The 21997-nt window shown below is 38.4% G+C and overlaps 1 protein-coding gene across 3 annotated transcripts in view; it reads left to right on the forward strand.

The window, feature by feature from the left end:
* Positions 1-21997, forward strand: part of NSMCE2 (NSE2 (MMS21) homolog, SMC5-SMC6 complex SUMO ligase) — a 202961-nt gene that overhangs the window by 83124 nt on the left and 97840 nt on the right. The window lies entirely within an intron of this gene.

Below are 21997 nucleotides of genomic sequence, written 5' to 3' on the forward strand. Positions count from 1 at the left end.
TTTGTTTCAAGGAGAATGGGTCACAAGGCTATTGTAAATTGAAAATGATATAACACATGAAAGTATTGTTCAAAGTCCTGTACAGATAAATGTAAGGGGCATAATTATTCTGAGATTGGCACTTCTTTTAGGGTCACTAGTAGGTTATAGATTAGTTCTAGAGCCACCCTTCTTGGGGTCAGGGATGCACACAATTTTGATTCCTAAACTGAAAATTATGCATATTTTTCATATTTCAAAATCCATAACTAAATTCCATAATCTAATGAGATTTCAGGAGGTAGAATTGGCCATTGTTTTATTTTGGGGTTGTTTCTACTCCTTATTAGTAGAATTGGTTTAGGAGTTTGCTTCACCCCTTACTTGGACTCTCCCAGATGTGGATATTTAAAGCAGTGAAGAATGGAAGTCATACCCGACTTCAAGCAAGAAACATTGTGTAGGTAAAAAACCTCTCATGAAGCATAAGGCGATAGCGATGAGGCATAGTCATTTGTTAGATAATAGGTATTTAAAACATCAAAAAGCTAGCAATTATTTAGAAATTGTGCTTTAATCATAGAATTTTAAGATTATTTAAAATAAATATTACACATTTAGCAATGATTTTCATTGGCTGTCACGTTCAAAACTGCTGTGGAATAGAAATTAGTATCATTACACCATGTAGTGTGCTCTGTTTTAAATTTAAGTGGTGATGAGTTTCCTGGTCTCCCAGTTAGCTTTTGTGGTGGAACAAACCACCCAGAACTTTAGTGACTTGAAACAACCACCGTTCATTTGGCTCATGCTTCTTTGTGTTGGCCATTGGATTGGGTTTAGCCGGGTGACGCTGGTCTAGCTAGGCTCGCTCACACATTTGCTGTCACACCCTAATTGGCTTGGGGCGTCTTGGTCTAGGGCACCCTCAGCTGGGACAGCTTTTTCCCAATCCATGTGGCCCAGTTAAGGTTTATTCACATAATGGCAGAAGGGAGATAAAAACTTCAAGAACAGGAGCACAAGATGATGTCTTGAGGTCTCAGCTTGGAAATTACACATTGTAACTTTTGCCAGACTTTATCAGTCAAAGCCGTGACAAAGCAGCCCAGGTTCATGGGTGGGAAAATAGACTCTGCCTCGTGGTGACTCTGCCTCTTAGAAAGCCTCGTGGCCAGGTTTTTAGTCTACCACATGATCATTTTTCAGCTACTGAGACAGCACTGGCTGGGTATGCGTGTGATTAACTCTCTCGTTATGCAGCCCCCAAAAGCATGGGGTATTTGAAGCAATCTTACTTTTTTGCGTCATCCATTTGATCAGAGACGTGTTTATTCAGATAACCAGAGCAACTGAAGAGATAATTTAACATAAGTGAAACTAAACTGCATCTGGATTACCTATACAGTATTTGCTGAATACCGTTGAGTGGCTGTTCTGTGCATGGCACTGGGCTAGGTGTTCAGGAATAGGGAAAAAAAGAAGTGTGGTATATTCTTTTCTCTCAAGAAGTTTACATTTTTATAGGATGAGCAAAACTTTTAAATAACTGTAATTCAAAGCCGAATAATAAGTGCCAGGAGAGAATAGAAACTGTGTGCTACTGAATGAGAAAAAGAACAGGAGGAGACAAATGCTCAACTGCCAGGATATGTGATTTGTATAATTAAACCTGACAAGAGAGAGAGGCTTTTGAAACCAGAGGGTGATGGCTTCATAGAGAAAATGAGTTTTGAATAAGACTTTGAAGAAGTGGTAGAATTTGAGTAAGTGGAGAGGTGAGAATCCTACTGAATTTAGGAGTGAGTTGTGTTTTCCCAAGGAGGTAATGATTTAATTAAAGAGAGAGCCCTTTAAAGTGGCGAGTATTAAAGAACATGAGATAATACTGTAGAAAGACTGTAGAAAACATAATGCATGATGCTGGCAGGATGTCTGGCAAATTTCTTCTGCTCCAGTGGTACCAAGGCCTAATTTTCTTTCATCAGATATTTGTGTACTTTGGTTGGAAGATTGGCATCGAGAATATTTGTTTTACTTTTATAAGGGAAGTGCACATTTCATTTTCACTGAGTAGTGCTCTTTTTAGTCATGTATTGATATTTTAAAATAAAAACAGAAATATTGTATGTCTCTGCTGACAAGGAAATCCAAAATTAACAAAAGTAAGGAAACCCCCATTGCGTAATGTCAACTGGTACTTTCTAAAGTATATCTGGATCTATTTAAAAGCTGAGCTAATAGAAAGAAACTGGGGAATTTCCTTTCCCAAATTTGACAGGTAAATTTGCTTTTCAAACTTTTTGTTCTAGTTTGTCCTGTTTTAACAATTTAAACTGTTTTGAGAAAGACAAGGACTGATTAAAATTAATTTTATTTAGTGGTAATTGAATAGCACAATATTTTAACACATACTAGCTGCCAAAGTGCTCAACATAACTGTATAATTAAAAATAGAATATAAGAATCATGGTTTTTATTTTAGTAAATCCAAGACAGTATTTCACTGTTTAAATGGCATTTACAATACATTGTGAATCCCATTATCTGGTTTATCTCATTGCCTTTCCTATGAAAACAGTGATCCTTGACTTATATTGTCTAATTTGAATGTTGCCATGTGGTGACTTTTTTAATCCTCACCCGAGGATGTTTTTTATTGATTTGAGAGAGAGATAGAAGGGGGCAGGGGAACATGGATGTGAAAGAGAATTACTGATCGGTGGCCTCGCTGCGCCCTGACCAGGGATCACACCTGCAGCCTGGGGGTGTGCCCTGACCGGGAAAAGAACCCACTACCTTGGCATATTGGGACGGTGGTCTGACCAGTTGAGCTACCCCACCAGGGCTCTTTCAGTTATTTTAATAGCTGGAATGTGTGTTTGTTTCTAAGAGAATGGATCACAAAGCTATTGTAAATTGAAAGTGATATAACACATGAAAGTATTTTGTAGAGTGTTATACAGATAAACGTAAGGAGCATAATTATTCTGAGATTGGCCCTTATTCTTTTAGGGTCACTAGTAGGTCATGTATTAGTTTTAGACCCCTTTTTGGATTCAAGTCTGGATCCAGCCCTTATTAGCTGGGTAACTACCGATTTTAAGTTTTAAAATAAAAATAAAAGTCTCTGTGCCTCAGTTTCTCCATCTGTTAAAATGGTAGATAATAGTATACCTATTTTATAGGGCTGTTGTGAAGGCTTAATGAATTAATATATGAAAGTTACTTAGAACAGTGTCTTGGCACTCAGTAAATGTTATATACGTGTTAGGTTGTCATCACCACTGGCATTCTCATCACATCATGTAGAATGGATAGATAATCACTCTTAGATATGTGCTAGTCAGGCTTTTCTCTGTGGAATCCCTCTCCCGCTCCCCTAGTCTTGCATTTTCCTCAGATAGTGAGCTTGTTGAGAATGAGGACCAGGTCTCACTGGTGTTTATGCCCTCAGCGTCTAGCACAGTTCCCGGCTCACAAGAGACGTTTGGTAAGTGAATGGATTACATTATATATTCGTACACAGGACTTACTAAGAGAGAAGTCCTATCAGAGAAATGTGGAAAGGGCGTAGCATTCAGTGTCTGCACGTTAGTCTCCCTTCTAATCCACCTTGTCTTTGCCGACAAGGCTTCCCCTTGTTCCTTTCCTCCTCACCAGTCTGCCCCCCAGGACTCCTCAGCCTTCCTTAGCTGCTCCCCCAGGCGGATTTTACTCAGATGCTTTCTGTGGGAAACCTTTGTTAACCCCTCCTGCTCAAGATAGTCTCTTCCTTTCTATAGCATAGATAGGTAGATAGACACATAGATACATAGACAGATCTTTTTGATTAGATGATATATCCACATAGTATAAAATTCATGAAGTACAAAAAACTATGTGGTGAAAAGTAAGGTCTTTGCCTCCCTGGAGGCAGTTACTGCTGCCAATTTCTTATATATTAGAAATGATCTGTGTGTGTGTATACATGTGTATGTGTGTCTTGATGTCACTGTTCTACTTTGCTTTTTCACTTAATGTATTTTGGATATTCTTTTATATCAGTACACATAGGGCTTCCTCATTCTTTTTAATGCTACAGAGTAGCTCATAATTTTTAACCAGTCCCCCAATGATGGGGATAATTATTCTTTGACTGTTATTGACATTGCTGCAATAAATATACTTACACATGGGAAATTCCACACAAGTAGGTCTATATTAGTAAGGTAAGTGATGGTGAAATTGCTGAGTCAAAGCGTATTTGAGTTTTTAGATGTACTGTGGCGGACAGATTGCCCTCCATAAAGATTATATTCACTTAAATTCCCATCAGGAAGGTATAAGAGAGCTCGTTTCCTACATACTGGCCAACTCAAGTGTTATTAAACTTTTTGGCCTTTGCCACTTACATGTCTCAGACAAGCTGCTCTTACTCTGTTTCATATTGTTTGTTACTCTTTAGAATATTTCCATCTCCCTTACACTGTCAGCTCTTTGCAATTTTGGATAATCTCATATTTTCATTGACTTTATATTCCTTAACTTTAAAGAAGAGTTCTAGTTTCTGATGTTCTACCCTTGGCCTGTGCTTGTCAGACCACGCATCCCAAGTTTTGATGTGAAACAGTCATTCAGTTATGCGTTGTTGTGTTGCTCCCCCATCAGTGACTTACATGTCTTAGTGCTCTGTGAATGTTTATGGAATGATTGTCCTGAGTGAGCAGAATCAGTCTCTATATGTAATTTTGAAGAAGGGAGGATTGTCACTTTCTAAATATTTTATACTAGTTTCTGCCTTTGTGTTAAACATTTTAATTAACATTATTGATATCTGTTACTTTATATATGAATCATTCTCACAGCCCAAACTTGGCCTGTTTGCTACTGACTTTTACATTATCAGAGATGCTAACACAAATTCACTTGAAGATGCCAGTAAGATTCTATGACTTGTTTCCTAGTAGCCCTAGGTAAAGCATTTCTGGGTCTACTCTGTAGAGCTGGCTCAGTTAGATGGGTGAGCATACGCCAGCCTGTGTTCTAGTCACCAAGGCACGCACCCTGTGTGCCTTCTTCAACTCCTTCTGCTAACTCAGGTGCTCAGGGCGGGCAGGCAGAGGCTTTGTTCCATTTACCTCCTGTCATAGACTCAATGTGAAGGACATCTGCTAATCTGTTTAAAAATATCTTAAAATCAATGTGCATAATATTTTCTGATCTAAAAATTGCACTTGGCAATAAATGATAACAATTGATCATAGTTCAGTTTCCTTTTCTAAAATGAGAATAGGAAAGAAAAACCTTATTTGGCTTTGAAAAAATAGACCCCCTTTATAAAAAAGAAATCTTGAACATTTGTATTCTTTCTTCTTTTTAAGCTTTTATTCTCTGCCCTACGATTTTGCCCTGGAGGACACTGAAAGCAAAGTGAATCTGGCCATGTGAAAATGACTTTTTAGCCTTCACAGGGTTATCTGCATCTTAACAGAGCATATGAAACTAGCCATGTTATTAATTGCATTCTCACTTGGCCATAGGGTTAGCTATTCTGAAATGTGACTTGAATGTCATATCATTCATTGGCCTACACTTCTCTCTAGTATTTTAATAAATAAACATGCTTTGGGGGTGATTTAACTCAAATTTAGTGTCATAAATAGTAGAGTCTACGTAAGGCACTGATGCTCCCGCCCACCCCCAAAATCAGTTCTTGCATTTTACATTTAGGACACTGTGTGAACTTAGAATTAAGGCAGGAGGTTAGAAGAGAGAATAAAACTCTGCTCCTAAGAGCCTTTTATATACTCATTACACATTGACTAATGAACTTTTTTATCTCTAGTTTTAAGAAATGTTTTTGAATATTATAATTTTGTGCCAATATAAGTCCTCCAAGCTCTCTTCATTTGTAATTACTATCAGGCTGGGCTGGGTCTTACAGCAAGATAAATACAAGGTTGGTAGACAGAATTAGGGAACTGTATCAAGGTTTAGAGTACCAAGGTTCAGTAATAGGCCACTCTCTTCCAGCCTGAGTATACACAAACAGTGAGGTCAAGACAAGTCATAGGTCAAAGCGAGGTAGACAGATGGGATCCCGTGCTGTGGGAACAAGAGAATCCAGAATCCAGGCTTCTAGGATTAGAACATCCATGAACATTAAAGAGATGAGGTCAGAATTGGCAGGAGAGGAAGCTGAGTAGTGGGGCTCAGGTCCAGATATAATGTCATGTATCTGCCATGATGATATAGAGAATGGTTTCACTGCCCTAAAAAAACATCATGCTTTAACAATTCATCCCTCACCATCTTTTCCTCTGTTTAGATTTTAATGTTCCTTCTGTGAAGATTTACTATTTATGCCCACCCCTCTAATCTGAAACTTTCAGGTCAATATGAGTAGGATCCCTGAGCTATGAAGTAGAGTTAGTGAAATAGGAATCAAGGGAGTCAGAAAGCAAGAAATTCTGATAAATTATTTATAGTCCCTTAGGCTTTCAGAGTCTGAAAGTTGCCTATATAATAAACATACAGATAACAAATGCATGGCTTTTAGAATGCATGGGTCTCAAATAAGATGTTTGGTGTGTATACAGTTACATATTCCACCCATTCATTCCACAAAGATTTATTAAGCACCTACTATATATGCCAAGTCCTGTCTAGATTCTTTCCATTAAATTAAAGATTCTACTCAAGCAACTTAAAGACTATTTTAGGAGTTCTCACCTTTTGCACCTCCATGGTACCTCTTTCACAGTTGTTCCCCAGAGCCATGTGTTGTGAAGATGCCTATTCTGTAATTACACTTGTGGTGGGCTTTCCCAGGGCCCTGGGAATAGCTTTTGGACCTCCACTATAATTTTCAGGGAGTCCTGACGGTCTAGGGATCTTGAGAGGAGAACTGGTCAGTTCTTTTATTCAGATCATTCCACTGGGCTGGTCCTGGTGACTGTTGGTGTGCCAGTCCTACATGTGGCTGTTTCCCAGTCTTGCCTTGCTCAGATTACCATTTCTTGATCTTCTCCAGTTGCTTGCTGACCTGGCCTTTTCCACTCTACTTCCTTTGTGCCAGTGACCATTTAAATGTAAAAAACACATTGTACTCGGATAGAACATGAAGAGAAGGCTCTGGTCCTTCCGTCCTTCGGGAGGCTGTGTTCCTTAAAGCACCTTTGACTATTCTTCCCCATGATGGAGCATATGCCTCTCAATATTTCCTTTGCTCATACTTATACATGTTCTCCGTAACGTCAGTATGTACATTATTGGCAAAACCTAATTTTTTCGATAAAAGTTAATTATCAATAGAAGTTCTAAGATTTTGCATATCCTCTGAGGTGCATGCATCCTACTTGGAAAACCTGTCCTGGGATATTTAGCTTTAATATTTTTTGCTGAGCAAAATACTTAACCACTGTATATAACTATAGCATAGATTCTATAGATAATGTTGATGATTTTAACAGCTATAAACAGACAGGTGGATTTTAATTACAAAAAAGTCCTACAATCTATTTTAAATTAATTGTGCTACTCAGGTATGCATCTGCAGTAGGAATAGCATATTCTGAAAAATGGAGATGATTTTTCAGATCAGTCTGATTCTAGCTGTTTATCTCCCCCTCATAACCAACATTTTCAAACATCTCCTGAGTGTTCACATTACTGCATTACCAGACTGACCATTCACTGTTTATGATACTGTAGAAGAATTCCATTTGGTATCTGTATTCCACATTTGCTACCAGTTTTGCAAGCTAATTTTTACGCTTTTTAGTTCCCTGTGGCTGCACTGTCAGAGAAATGTGAGTGGCTATGACTCTTAATACAGAGCCACATAAAATCCTGAACAACAACCTACTAGAGCCACTTTAATGGTACAGATTTTTAAATGAATCATTTGTAGTATACACTCTACATATTTGCTATTTGGGTCTGGAGGGGCAGATAGAAGGAGATGGAAGAATGGCCAAAATTGCATTTAGTGTTTCCAGTGTTCCAAAGCCTGGATATAAATGAAAGATGAGCATTTCTATTTAATTTATCTGGCTGTCTTCCTGTGCCTAATGGCTACATATATACCATAAACACCAGGAAGAAGCAACCATGGAAACACTTGTTTTCTTGTTGGGCTAAATTTACTCTGGGTTGAATATTAACACAGTGCCTGGCAGTACTTTAAAAGCAAAAATAGCTTAAGCGTGACTCACTCTGAGTCATTTACTGCTAGTGCTGCTATCCTGCCTAGAGCTTGACATTGAACAAGTTGGCAGCCTGTATTGCTACATTTTTTCTAGGAACTCTGAACATATTTCATTCTTGTGAATTCGCTTGTGCAATGATATTAAATAGAGTAATATGTTTATTTTGTTTCAAAGTCAAATGAATTTGAGAATGGTGAAACCGAAGTATTTTTCTTGGGCTTTCTGGAAAGGCTAGATTCTCAGAATTCTCCTGTGGTTCAAAGACTTACTTTATTTTAGAAAGAATTAATAAAATGTCACAGAGATTTTATTTTAGAGGCTTGGGCTTTTCTGATAGAAAACATCACATGGCCTGAAAATCATTATCAAAATGAGCCTAGTAATACTACCAAGTGGGATTCATTAATTTCCTGACATAACCTGGACCAGGCCATTCAGAAAGCTTTTTCTTCTTCTTTTTTTAATACAACATACAATAATGCCTGCCTTATACTTAAGTTGGCTGTATGACTTACAAACTCTCTCTTGTTAGTAAAGGTTATATAATGAGAAGTTCATTGGTTTTGAGAGGCAGACCAACCCACCCACAGGATTTCTTATTGGCCCTTTCACTGTACGTACTGCGTGCCTTTCCCTGAGTAACCCGTGTGGCTGCGGAGGGAGTGAGTAGCCCGCTGGCTGGCTGTAGGAAAAACCTCGGAAGGATCAGTTGATCTCATCTGGGCTGGGGTCAGAAATGGCTGAGAGTCTAAAACTGTATATATGAGGGTGGTTTTCCCTTGATGTTGCAATCTTTATTTAACATGTTTTTGTGTTTAGTTTTTGGAGTTGCCTAACAATATAATTTCAATTGAGGCTTAGTTTCAGCTCTTTTATTATAAACTGTCTGGAACACAATTTTTTTAAAAAATTATTTAAAGGAGCTATCATTTTGCCTTAAGAGTTCAATGATTTGTATAAAAAGAGTTTTCCTATGACAGCCTAAAACCAAAATGAGCCTAATCCAGTGCTTGATATTATTTTGAAATTGTTTTACCATAAAATTCTTACACTAGAAGATTTAACTCTGGCAGAGAATTTCAACATAGTTGCATAAATTGTGTTTCATATTACAACTTGTTCTCTACTTGACTTCATTGAAATTAATAAAAGGACTCTTTCAGAAGGATCTGGTGAGTTAGCATCATTATTTAAAAAAAAAAAAAAAGTAAAGAACTTACTCATAATGTATCCTGTGTTGCTAAGTTTTCAAAGTTAGCTATCTCAACCACACCCAAAGCCCTTTCAGAAGACTGAAATCCACTTACTCATGTACTCTGGTTCAGAATTTTCTTCCCAATAAAGTAAAAAGTAAAAGAGCTGAGATTGATAGGAATTTTTCCTGAGATACATGATGATTTCACGAAGAACTAACATTTGGAAGTTGACTTGTGGCCAAATCTTGAATGGAATATGTGGTTCTTTATTCTGTGGTTAAAGAGATCCTTTAAACTTGGGCTTTCTGACTTGGGCCCTGTGGGTGCTTAAGAACATCTCCAAGGTACTTTTTATATCCCAAAGGCTACCATCACCCTGCCCCAGATCAAGAGGAGAGAATGTCAGTCCTACTATGGCATTCCCTGTCATACGGACCCTTACTGCTACATTTTGGAGGCATATGAATCAGTTATTTGTATGGCCTAAAAATTAACTCAAGATTTAGTTAACCATCCCTTTTTAGGTTATAAACCGAGGGGCTGGTCTAGATGAGTCTCAGTGTAGCCCAGTACTGTAGCCAGTGTGTTGTTATTTCGGTTACATAGCTATGTCTTGTCCATAGAAATGTATTAAGATGACATAGAGTCTTCATGCAGGGCCTAGAGTAAAATAGGCACTCAGTGAAAGCTCACGGAATCTGCATTTATTTATAGGACAGTTATTACAACTGCTCACCTTATTTGGTTTGCAAAGCTTTGTTCTTTTTCTTTCAGTTTTCCTTTCAAACATTTATTGAGGTCTTATTATATGCCTGAAACTGAGATGTTTGAGACAAAGGATTAATAAGCCTTCAAGAAGTATATTCTTAACTTGGAGAGGCAGATGTGCAGATTATTAAATACATTAATCATATGATTTTTAAAAAAGTTTAGGTACAGGGATGTCATGATCTTGCAGTAGTAAATTTTCTTTAAGCAGTAACTGCTGTTGACCTTCTCTGAGCACTTAGTGTGTTCCAGTCCTGCTCCAGGTGTGGGAAGGTAGATGGTGGGACCACCCCTGTTCACAGAGGAGGATATTGAGGCTCACGGTGGTTGAGCAATTCGCCCAACTTCATGTTCATGATTCAGACCCAGGAAATATGGCTGCGGAATCCATGCCCCTAACCATTGCACAAACTGCCTCTCGTTGACTGGCTTTGTCGAGGAACCAGAAAGAACTCTTAGAAGTAGGAGGAAATGGAGACACAGTGACAATGTGATCTCTTTTGTGGGACATTTGATTTTTTTAAAAATGAGTGATTGTTCTTGAGTACCTTTGCTAAAATCCGTGTTGCTAAATCAAATTGTCTTCTTCAGTGGGCTGATTCTGAGGGTGATTTACCACACCTCTGGCACATCTTTCTCAGGCTTCCTGCGCTGATCCCTAAAAGGAGTGAGCCTGAGAACTCAGGTTTCTCACACATGACCTCAAAGACTAAAATTGGCTCTTAGACCAGTGTGGGGCTCTGCCATTCGGAGAGGCCCGGTGAGCGGGTTGGTGCTGGACATGACTTAGCTCACAGTAGAGCTTGCCTTCCATTGAAGGCAGGCGCCTTCTTTCATCTTGTGGCTTCTTTAAGCTCTCTAACAGCCTCTTTCTGTCCTTTCCATTCACCTCAAACCCAACAATTCTTTTTTTACAGTCAACACTACTACAGTTATTCGGAGCACTGCAGCTCTTGTTTGTTTCTTGGCTTCACCAAGTTTGTGAGAGCTCCAAGTGGAAGAAGTGAAAATGATCATAAGCTCACCCTGTTCCCATATCCTGTAGTTTGCCAGGAGTACCCCCCCCCCCAAAAAAAGAGCAGGGGCTAAAAGTACAGTGAGCGAATAAGCTTCCAGGAGGTCCCCATTAGTTCATTTGGTTCATATCGTGCTTTGGGGTACGTTTATTTAGCAAGGTACTTCCTATTTATTTCTTGATATATTTTACAAGACTGTTTTCTGTTAACATGGGAGCAAATTTTACTGTTTGCTGAACAAAGTCTGCAAGGACATTTCAGTTTTCACTTTAGGCAGCACAGCTTTTGGCAATTCTCATACTGTTTGGTGAGGTAGAAAATAACACACTTTAGGAAGTGAATGCATTTCCTGGTATACTATTAGCGTTGTCTTATTTTTCAAGTAATGATTCAAAAGGTGAATTAATAAGCTTGTTACAGTTGAATTGAAGTGTATCATGGAGTCTCTGAAGTTGCTCTCACTTTGCACCCATGGATCTAACTCTTAACAATTATTTACACTTTTGATTCAATACAGCCATTGTATTTATTTGTGAAAAAGAATGCATAGAATTTTCTTCATGGAAACCAGAAGCAAGCAGTTAGCCTTGAGCTTTTCTTGGCATATTAAACCGGCATATTGGGATGCACTGTGGAAATAAATGCATTCCCACCCTGAGGACATTATGACTTTTGACTTAATATTCTCGTGGCTCCGTCTTTGTGTGGACTTTCTTTTAAACATGTCTAGTCCTGACGTTTTAAAATAACATTTTATAAATCCACCAGAGAGAAGGTGACCATACAATTATCAGATGGTAAGTTCTAATCATGGGACATTCGCGTGGGTAGTTTGTAATTGAAGACAGTGCATCCTTTGTAATTGAAGATAGTGCAGATGAGGACACGGGGTGGCCGGAACAGAGCAGAGGCTACCAGCTGCTCCCTCTGCTCTGTGCCCCTCACGTGCATCTGCAGCCGGGATCTGCTCCAGATCTCATCCCTGAGGCTGGGGCCTGGTGGTGGCAGTGACAAGCCGGCTGCACCTTGCAGGCCACTGTAGATAATTTGTTCCTCGGTTTTCACTTTCCAACTCCTGAGGAAGGAATGCCACTTGTCGCAGAGCGAGCGGGAGCAACTCTTGCGAATAAAAATGTGGTTTTGGAAATGAAGAAGTTGGGAGGGGTAGAAAAGAGGGGGAATCAGGGGACTAAGCACAAATGGGGGGCAAAATTTGGGGAGGAAGACAAAGGAGAGGAAAAGACAGCTTTCCCTGTCCCCCTGGCTCCTCCCTGTTTGGCAATCTGGTCATTTCTGCTTTCTCCCGTAGCTTCCCCTTTTCTCTGCCCCCTCCATGGCACTGCCCTTCAAAACTTGTTCTCGCCTCCTTCCCTCACCTTTCTGTGTCGGCCCACACTCTCTCGCCTCTATCACTTTCCTTTCGTGGCCCCATCCCACTAGATTGTGATTAATGTTAAAAAGTAGGAAGTCTTTTACTGGGCTATTAAAGCTTTTTTAGTGTTGACAACTATGATTAAATTTTAATTAGAATTTATAGTCAGCCTTTTTTAATTAACTTTTTTAGCTATACAAATGTGTATATTATAGAAAATTCAGATAATATAAATGACAAAAAATAAAAACCACCTGTAATTCTCTCTCTCAGAGATAACCACAGATTAACAACTTATGTATTTTCTTAGTCTTTTTTCCTATTAAATGTATACTTGCAAAATTGGGACCACCTTTGTGTACTATTTTATTTAGTATCATGTGACTCGTTAAGTATTTGAAAACATGGTTTTAAATTGATGCCTAATGTTCCACTTTACGTATGTACCATGTTTTCCCCTTCTGAATCACTACTCTCCCTTAATACTCACTGGTAGTCTGTCAGTGGATAAGAATTGATACTATAAACTTTAAAGATCAGTTTAATAGATTAAAAATAATATTTTCTGTGCACTCAATCGGAAGTATCAAAATGCACCATTTTTAGTTCATCTCTATGTATGACAAAGACTAAATAATGGTATATTTTTCAGGTAAAAGCTGTTTTCTAAAAATTACTTCATACATTGAGACAAGCGGTTGGTGTTTTGTTCTGGTAAAAATTTACTCCTTTTGAAAATGTTTTGATACACTTATTTATTTATTCAATCAGCAGACATTTATTAAACCCCTTCCAGTGCAAGGTGTTAATTGCTGAGAATAAAAATAAGAAAAGCATGCTTTTTGCCTTCAAGAAGCTTATAATTCATGCAGGTAACATATGTAATTTTATATTCAGTATAAGTATAGTAATATTATAACACGAAATAAAGCAATACTAAGTAAAGCTACAAGCAGTGTGCAGTGAGATCACAAAGGAACAGTAGTTAATGCTGATCAGTGGAGAAAGGGAAGACTTCCTGGAAGAGTTGACACTTGAGCCGGGCCTTGAGGCATGGGTAGACTTTCACTTGGAAAAGGCAGTAAAGGGCATGTGAGGCTGAGGATATAGTATAATCAGAACCACAGCAGGTTGAGAGTGCATGCCACATTTGAGGAAAGCAAATGTCCCAGAGGGGCTGGTGTGGAATGTGCCAGGATCATGGTGGAGCAGATGTAAGGGGAGGGAGGCAAAGGACATTTAGCAGAGCAAAAAGGGGTCGAAAAATTGATAATCAGTTCGTGTGTGCCTGGCTCTGCACTAAGTTCCTTCTCATGTGTAATCTTATTTGATTTACATAACAGTTTTGTGAGCTATTAATACTACCACTCAGAGGTGGAAATAAAAGCCCAGAAAGCCTAAGTAATTTCCCCCAAAGTCACAAAGCTTGTAAAACTTAAGCCCAGGCCTGAAGTTCATGCCTTTTCCCCACTACTTTCCTAGGTTTAGCTAAGAGTATAGAAAGCCCTGAAAACTACTTTAAGGTGTTTGGATAATTTTGTAGGTAGTGCTGCTATTTGGTAAGTGATATCTGATTGGTGAAGGTATTTCTAGTGGCAGAGTGAAGGATGAGTTGTAAAACGACACTGCCAGAAGCGAGACAAGATGGACAACTACCACAGAACCCCAAGGCAGACTTGGAGAATCTGCGCTGCTGCACTGCACATGGAGAGGAAAAGCGGGGGAAGAGACTTTGAGGGAATTTAAGTGCTTGGTAGACTGATGATCTGAAGACACTGAAGAAGCCTAGATTAGGTTAGTAGTCTTAACTTTTAAAGAAAAAATCGCACACCCTTAATAGTTAAATACTTTCGAGCGTGTATTTAGTACAAAAGTTTTAATATTCTAACCTCCTTTCCAGTGGATTTTCTTGTGCATGCCCTTTTTAGGGATCGCTGGAATTAAGAGTGGGTCTTCGGGGAGACTGGCAAGAGGAAAGGGTAGAAGCGAATTAGAGTTTGGCTTTGGACATGACTGATTTCGAGATGCTTAAAGGAGTGCAGTGATTTGAAGATGCTTCATACAAAATTGCAACTGAGTGTTCAAGATTATAGAAGGAAAGTGATGCCAGGTTTATGTTCTCCTGGAATTCATCTTTAGCCTCAAAATAGAGTCCAGTGGTTTTTCCCCCCCCAGTTCTACTTTCTGTATGAGAATAATTGTGGATTAAAAAGGAGTCTGTTTTATATTATTTTTAGCTACATATCTTTCGTTGATTGTTTTAGTGTTTTATCATTGGCTTTTCAACTAAATATTTACAGATTTTTGGAAATGTTATCCTTGGTGGTCTAAATTAAAGAGTGAGTATGCTTAAAATAGATCTCTTGTGTAGTCTAAAACAGGAAGATCTTTTTGAAGACCTTGTGGATTGTAGTTCCTTGACCTATTCAGACTTGTTTAGAATATTCAAAGGTATCAAGCCTAAACCTGTCTTCCAGACAAAGAGATTCATCCAAAGAGCAGACTGTCTTTATAAATGGCTTATGCTTTTCAGTAACTTTCTCAAAAGTATAATTCTCATTTCCTTCTGGCCAATCCTTTGTTACTGAATTAATACCTAGAAAGCCTAGCCCAGAAAACTTTCCATTTACTGAGACCCTACAATTATATGATTAAAGGCACAAGTACTAGTTGGTGTTTGGGGGTTGATTTAGTTTGGTTTGATTTTAATTAAGATTGCTATTTTTTCAACCTTCAGCCACAAAATCTTTTATCATTGACATTCAGAGCATGGTTCCCTCTGGGAAAGTAAGGATGAGAAACAGCTGTACTTCCTCCAAACCTCGTGAATTCCAATTAACTTTCTTCCTTTTGTCTATTTTCTATTCAGTGTCTATATCAGTACCCTTTTTTTTTTTTTTTAACCCTCACCTGAGGATATTTTTCCATTGCTTTCAGAGAGGAACATCGATGTGAGAGAGACACACACTGATTGGTTGCCTCCTGTATGCACCCTGACTAGAGCTGGGATCAAGCCTGTAACTGAGGTACGTGCCCTTAGCCAGAACTGAACCCAGGACCCTTTAGTCCGAAGGCCGACGCTCTAACCACTGTGGAGACTGGCCAGGGCATATCAGTATCCTTGATGAATATTTGTTGAATACCCAGTGAATAACAGTACTATTGTAAGCTGATCACATGCTGATGTGGGAAAGCGCCGATACATTTTTATTGCTTAATGGATAAAAGACACACAGAATTTGCCAGACTAGATCAGGTTTATAAAATGAGTCTTTGGTGCAATTGGGCAAAATGGATTCTCAAAACAAGTACCTGAAAATAGAAACCTTTCTGTTGAGGGAAATGGCAAAGCAAAATCCAGTAGGTGGGTTTCCCTGATCTTTCCCCTGTCTTCCTTAGACAGCAGGGGGCAGCAATATGAGGTATCAGTACTTGTGGAGTCGTTGGCTTTTGCCAGCTCCTTCCCTCACTGAGTCTGTACATAGCGGGCACAGCTGCCCTGGACGGACAGCAGATTGTTGAGGCAAAGGATTCAGGCACTGAAGAAAGTCCTAATGTGGGTTGGCAGTCGATAAAAAGTACAGTATCTAATTTTACCTCTAACACATTATCCTGTTCTGCTTTTTAAGCCTTTACTCTAAAGGACAAATATTTAGGACTGTGAATCATAGAATAAACCTTATAGTCTCAGGATGTTTATAGTTGTTTTACAGGTAGTAGCAGGATGATCCAATAGACAGGAAGTGCTGTGCCGCATAATGCGGATTTAGTACATGCGAATGAATGAATGAATGAATGAATGCTGACATCCCTTCAAGAAAACAACTTGTTTTCATAGCTTATCAGTGAGTTCACAGTCTATTGCTGTTTTGTGTTTGGACAGCATGCAACAGCACAGCTATTGCAAGAGCAGAGTGATTAGAGCATCATAAGACCTTTGTTCTAGTTCTGCCACTTTAATACTGAAAAGTACTCAGACACTAGCCTCTTTAATGCCTTTCTTGTTCCCTGGAACAGAGTTTTTGTTTCCTTTTGTAAACTCTATATCATCAGAACTCTGACCATACCCATCACAGCACTTCTGTGTAATGGAGGTGGCATCCCACTAGTGAGTAATGAAGTCATTGTAAAAGGTGACCAGTATTTTATTAAACAGGAAAAGATCACTGAATGGTGTAGATTGGAAATGCCACAGTGTGCATCCTGCATAGGAGGATGATTGTTTTATAACTTTTGTTTTACTTAAACATACTTTTGTATATATTGGGTGGGAATCTAAAATATATTTCATGGCTAAATTTTTTTTAAAAAAACACTTCATTGTAACATGAATCACTTCATCATGTAATTATCAGTTTATTAATCTGCTCCCTCTACTAGACTCACACCTCTTGAAAGAAGGAATTGCATTTGTCTCCTAATTCCTAATACCTAGTCAGAACTGACTGACTCATACTAGGTATTCAGTAAATGTATGTGGAATGAGTGAATGAATGAGTGAGTGAGTGAATGAATGAATGAAAGTCACTCTCTGTGGACTTCATATTTCTTTTCCATAAGTCAGAATGTTACAGTATTTCACAGTGTTATTGTGAAGATCAGCTGAGCTACTAGATATGAAAGTGCTCTGTATAAACACTATGTTCTTAACAGGGCTTATTGTCTGGCATGATTTTTTTTGTTGTTGTTGGGCACATAAACCTCAGGAACTCTTGAAATCATAGCTCAGTGTTCTAAAAATGACGTGTTTATTGCAGTACTATTAATAGTACTGAGAGGCCCCTTTTTAGGTATTGAGTTAGGAGACAATCCTGAAAAATTAGGTATGTGCCTTTTTAAACTTTATTATGAAACATTTCAACGCACAAAGTAGGCACAGTAGAAGCTGACCTTCTGTGTACTTATCCCCCCTTCAGCGAACAGCAGGTCCCAGCCAGGTTTGTTTCACCTGCATCTTCTCCTGCCTCCCCCTTCTCTGTTACCGGGAAGGTCTGTTTCCTTCTCCTCTTCCTCTTCCTCTCCCTCCCTCTCCACCTTCCCCTCTTTGTTTTTACCTTTGTAAGTATGTATAAATATTCTTAACATTCTTTTAAAATAGAAGCGTAAGTAAAAAGCAATGTAGGTTGGTAGTTTAGACTCAAGCTCCGTTGCAGTGTTGCGTGACTGCGTTCGGAGTTGTGCTTTCACAGAAACTAGCAGGTAACCAAGACGCTGTACTTCCCAAGATTTCATACGATGGTGACCAACTGCATTGCAAAACAGTGGTCACTTTCCGGGCTGTCGCTAGTTCTGGAGTCTCAGTTACACAATTGCCACTCTTTGTCATCTTCTGCAGGGATGTGCCCTTACAGAAAAGTAAGAAGTCTAAAGCATGATAGGTCACTTTTAAGGTTTTTGAATTTTTATTTTCTATCGTGTAATATCCCTCAAGCTTTTGACCTCTAGCTAGACAACAGGGTATCCAACTGAGACTTTTGTAATGCTGTAAAGTCTGCTTTAGGACTACAGGATTATAACATGTAACTCAGAAGTCAGAATTCACTTAGGAGAAAAGAAATTTTAAAACACTGTAAATGAGAATCATTTGTGTGATTAATTCTTGTTGATCTCTCTTGGTTTTCACAATTTTATGTTTTGGGCCTTAATAGGATACAAACAGTTTTTAAAAAAATCTGTCAGGCATTTTATTTATGTAGAATTTTTCTTTCATAAAGTCAAATGTGGAGTTTGTTTTGATTTCTAACAAATTATTGCTAAGTTTTGCCCACTGCAACCATTAAATAGTAACATTGCATGTTCCACTTGTTTTAAGGTTTTTATGCATTCCTGAAAATAGTTTTCTGTAATAAAATGAATATAAATACACTTTTGTTTTAAAATATTTTAAGCCATATTTGCACTAATACAAGGAGATTGCCCCATACCCAAATGGGGAGGGTTGTCAGTCAGGAGTAAGAGATGGAGGAGGTGAAACGCACATGGTCAGAGTGTCATGACTCCCGAAAACGTGGATCACAGATGTAGTTCAATTTCTAGATGTCAGGACCATCCACAAGCACTCCTGAGGGAACCTAGAGATCTTCATCTTTCCCTCATTCATTCCCTACACCTAATAAATAGATCTTTATTGATTATTTATTTAGAAAAACCTCTTGGTTTTAGCTTTTCCATTCCCATGATCAGGTTATCACTTCTGATCTTTATCAACATACCTCTGGACTATAATTGCAGTTGAGAAGAAATGGACTAATGCGTTTTGACCATGGCATTTTCAGTAAAATTAATCCCTACAACAATCCTGAGAGGTAGGAAGTTATCTACATTTTTCAGATGGTCAAAACTGGTCAAGCTCTTTCAAGTATGTTATATTGCTAAGAAAATCTCCTTGCTCTGAGTCTTTCTTCCCCTGCAATGCATTTTATACGAGAATACCAACATAATCTCCCTAAAATGTAATTGTAATATAATAACTTACTTAATAAAGCCTATAATTATTGATCTGGCACTTTACAAATATCTGGGGTTTTTTTTCATGTTTGAGTGCATTCTGCACAAACTACTCCATGAATTTAATACTATCTCATATTACGACCTTGCACGGTAACCTGGAATGGCTTCTGTTTCCCATCCAACCAATCATAAGCTCTTAATATTGATGACATTCCACATTTTATGCTGTGGCTCTGTTTTGTCCATTTAATCATATCTCTCAATGTCAACTATTGTTAACTTCAGCCAGATGAATTCCTTATGGGCCTCTTCAGGTACCATCCTCACTTCCTCCCTGACATCAGTTCAAAACTAAGCACTCACCCACACCCTTTCCCCACACCTGTTCTCTTACTGAAACTCTTCCAGTCCTGCACTGCCCATTTCAAGTCCTACCTTTTCTAAGAGGCCTTCCCCAGTAATTTCTGTCTTCCTGTCTATATTTTCTTCTTGATTTCCTTTTTCAGGTATGTTTACCCTTGAATATAATGTAAAGTTTCCCTCTGACTGTAACAGTAATATATGCTTCATGTAAAAATATTACATAGGATATTTGAAAGTGAAAAGATAACTCTGGCTTGCCAATCCTAGTCTGTAGAAGAACCCAATGTTATGTATCTTTAGAGTTTTATTTCTGTGCATAAACAGGAATGTTCGTGGGCACATATATACGGACATACCTATTTACAGACATGGAAGATAAATGTAGATACATGTTTTATACACAGATACCATCCTACCACTTCTTTTTCACTTGATAATATATCTTGGAAATTTTTTCATGTCAGTGATGAATATAAGGGATTTCATTTAAACATCTCTCTTTATTGCCTCAAGTGGTTTCATGTCAAATTATGTCATGCACATACATCTTATCTTCCTTCACAAAAAGAAAATGGAAACTCTTCAAGGGCAGGAGTCCTTAGGTATTCATTCTCTTTTCTATTCCTTTACTCTACTCTTCTGCACTTACTGCATATTTCACATATTTCATATTTGTGCTATGGGAAATCAAAGATGTTTGCCTCTCCTACCCCTAGGGAGTTAGGATCTAGTGGATAAGAATCTAATTTTATACACATAACTGTAAGAGAAGGAAGAAATTGAGAAGTAACATAGATTTCTGTTACTGGAAATATGGCCAATTAGATTATCTGAACAAAGTCCTCTTACTGAAAATAATTGAAACTATTGAATATGTATAAGAAGAAATCTTCAGAGCAACAAAGCACTGAAAAGATAAGGAATTAAAGGCCAAACTCTAGGAAAAGTGAGAGTTCAGAGAGGCTTAGAGATCCAAAGCTACTTTTGCCTTGAGGGTGTCTCCCCATCAGGGAAAATTTGAACTTTGTCTCAGAGGTAGTGAAACTCTGTAGAAAACTAGGGAGTTATTAACATAAAATTCAGAATTATGGTTTTGGAGGTGGTAGGTTTCTATCTCTGGGGTACTCAGAATTTTCTGTTTATTGACCTAGAGGTTGCTATCTAGGATAATCTATTTTCTAAACTGAGTATATTTATTTTGTGCATTTTTCTATATACATGTTATAATTTACAACAAAGAATTAAAACTAAAAGAACAAGTTATGAGACACTATATATAGTATCATCCCACATGTGTGTGTATGTTATATGCGTGCATGTGTATGTATGTATTGCGAATAGGATATGTAATATATAAATTTTACATGTTGATGTAATAAATATATAAATTTATGTTTATATATAAGTATGTGTGTGTTAGGGAATGCAGAACTGTGTGTGTGTGTTTCATATACAGAGGGAAAAGGTCTGGAAGAGTATTCACAAACTACTGAGGGCAACATTAAGAGGCAGGAGAGGGATGGGAAAGTAGCAAGGAAGGAATTTATTTTGTGCTTCATACTGAACACTGTTGTTCAGTTTTTTAAAGATGAGCATTTTAATTTAGTTATTTTTTAAAATCTGATTTTCAAAAAGATATGGCTTCTGTCTTGGCCCTGAGGTATAAAAGCACTCTACCATGCTCTGTACCACTTGGCACTGTACCTTTCTAAAAAAAACATGCCTTGTTCCTTTGCTAGATTATAAGCTCTTTAAGGGAACAAGACAGTGTCATGTGAATCTTTATATTTCTTGTACCTAGTAAATCCTGGTACACAGTAGAGGGTCTGTAAAAGCTAGAGAAAAAGGAATGAATTAATGTACCTTAAGAAGAACCTAGGCCTGTAGGCATCCAGTAGATATGTTTCCTTAGACGCTCTTGTTATATTTGGGGGGAATTATTTTGTACCCGGCACAGCAGTGGGCATAAAGTTGGCACAGTGAATACAAGTCGATTTGAATTTGACCAACACTTTGTGGAACCTGTAGGCAGATGTGGAGTCTACCATGCAGTACCCCTCTGGATCCCAGAAAACAGGAAAACAAAAATACTCTCAGAAATTAACACCTCACAGATTAAGTCCAAGAGAGGCAATATGATTTTAGGAGACTTGAAGACTCCTTGGGCAGTAAGACTTGACTGTAACTAATTGAGGGTATTGATATCTTAAAAACCCACACACACAAAATCTCCATAAGAAGAGCATTTGCTCTGCCTCCAAAGCAGAAAAAAAGAAAAGCTATTGTAATTGTAATGATGCCTTACTAAGCACTGTCTGACCAATAGCACCTGCCAGGCTGAGACTGCCTGGCAGGTGGGTAACCCCCTAGCAGAGAGCCCTCTGCACTGGAATCCTGCGCAACTGACTCCACTACTCAGCCGGCTTGTGCACCCCGCTCCCCTCTGGCAATTTGCCTTCCCATGGAGCTAATTCACTCGGGCTGATACAGATGTTCAGTGTGCCCAATTCTTCTGTTATTCACTGTAAATAATAAAGTCGCTTTCTTTCTTTCTTTAATACATCAGTGTCTTGTGAGTTTTGTTAGCATGAGTCTGCACTTATGGGTCCAGTCAATGAGGTCGGGTGTCACTCTGCAAGGCTCATCAAGGTGAATGCTACC

Source organism: Miniopterus schreibersii (genome assembly GCF_964146895.1).
Source record: "Miniopterus schreibersii genome assembly, chromosome: 17".
Taxonomy (NCBI): Eukaryota; Metazoa; Chordata; class Mammalia; order Chiroptera; family Miniopteridae; genus Miniopterus; species Miniopterus schreibersii.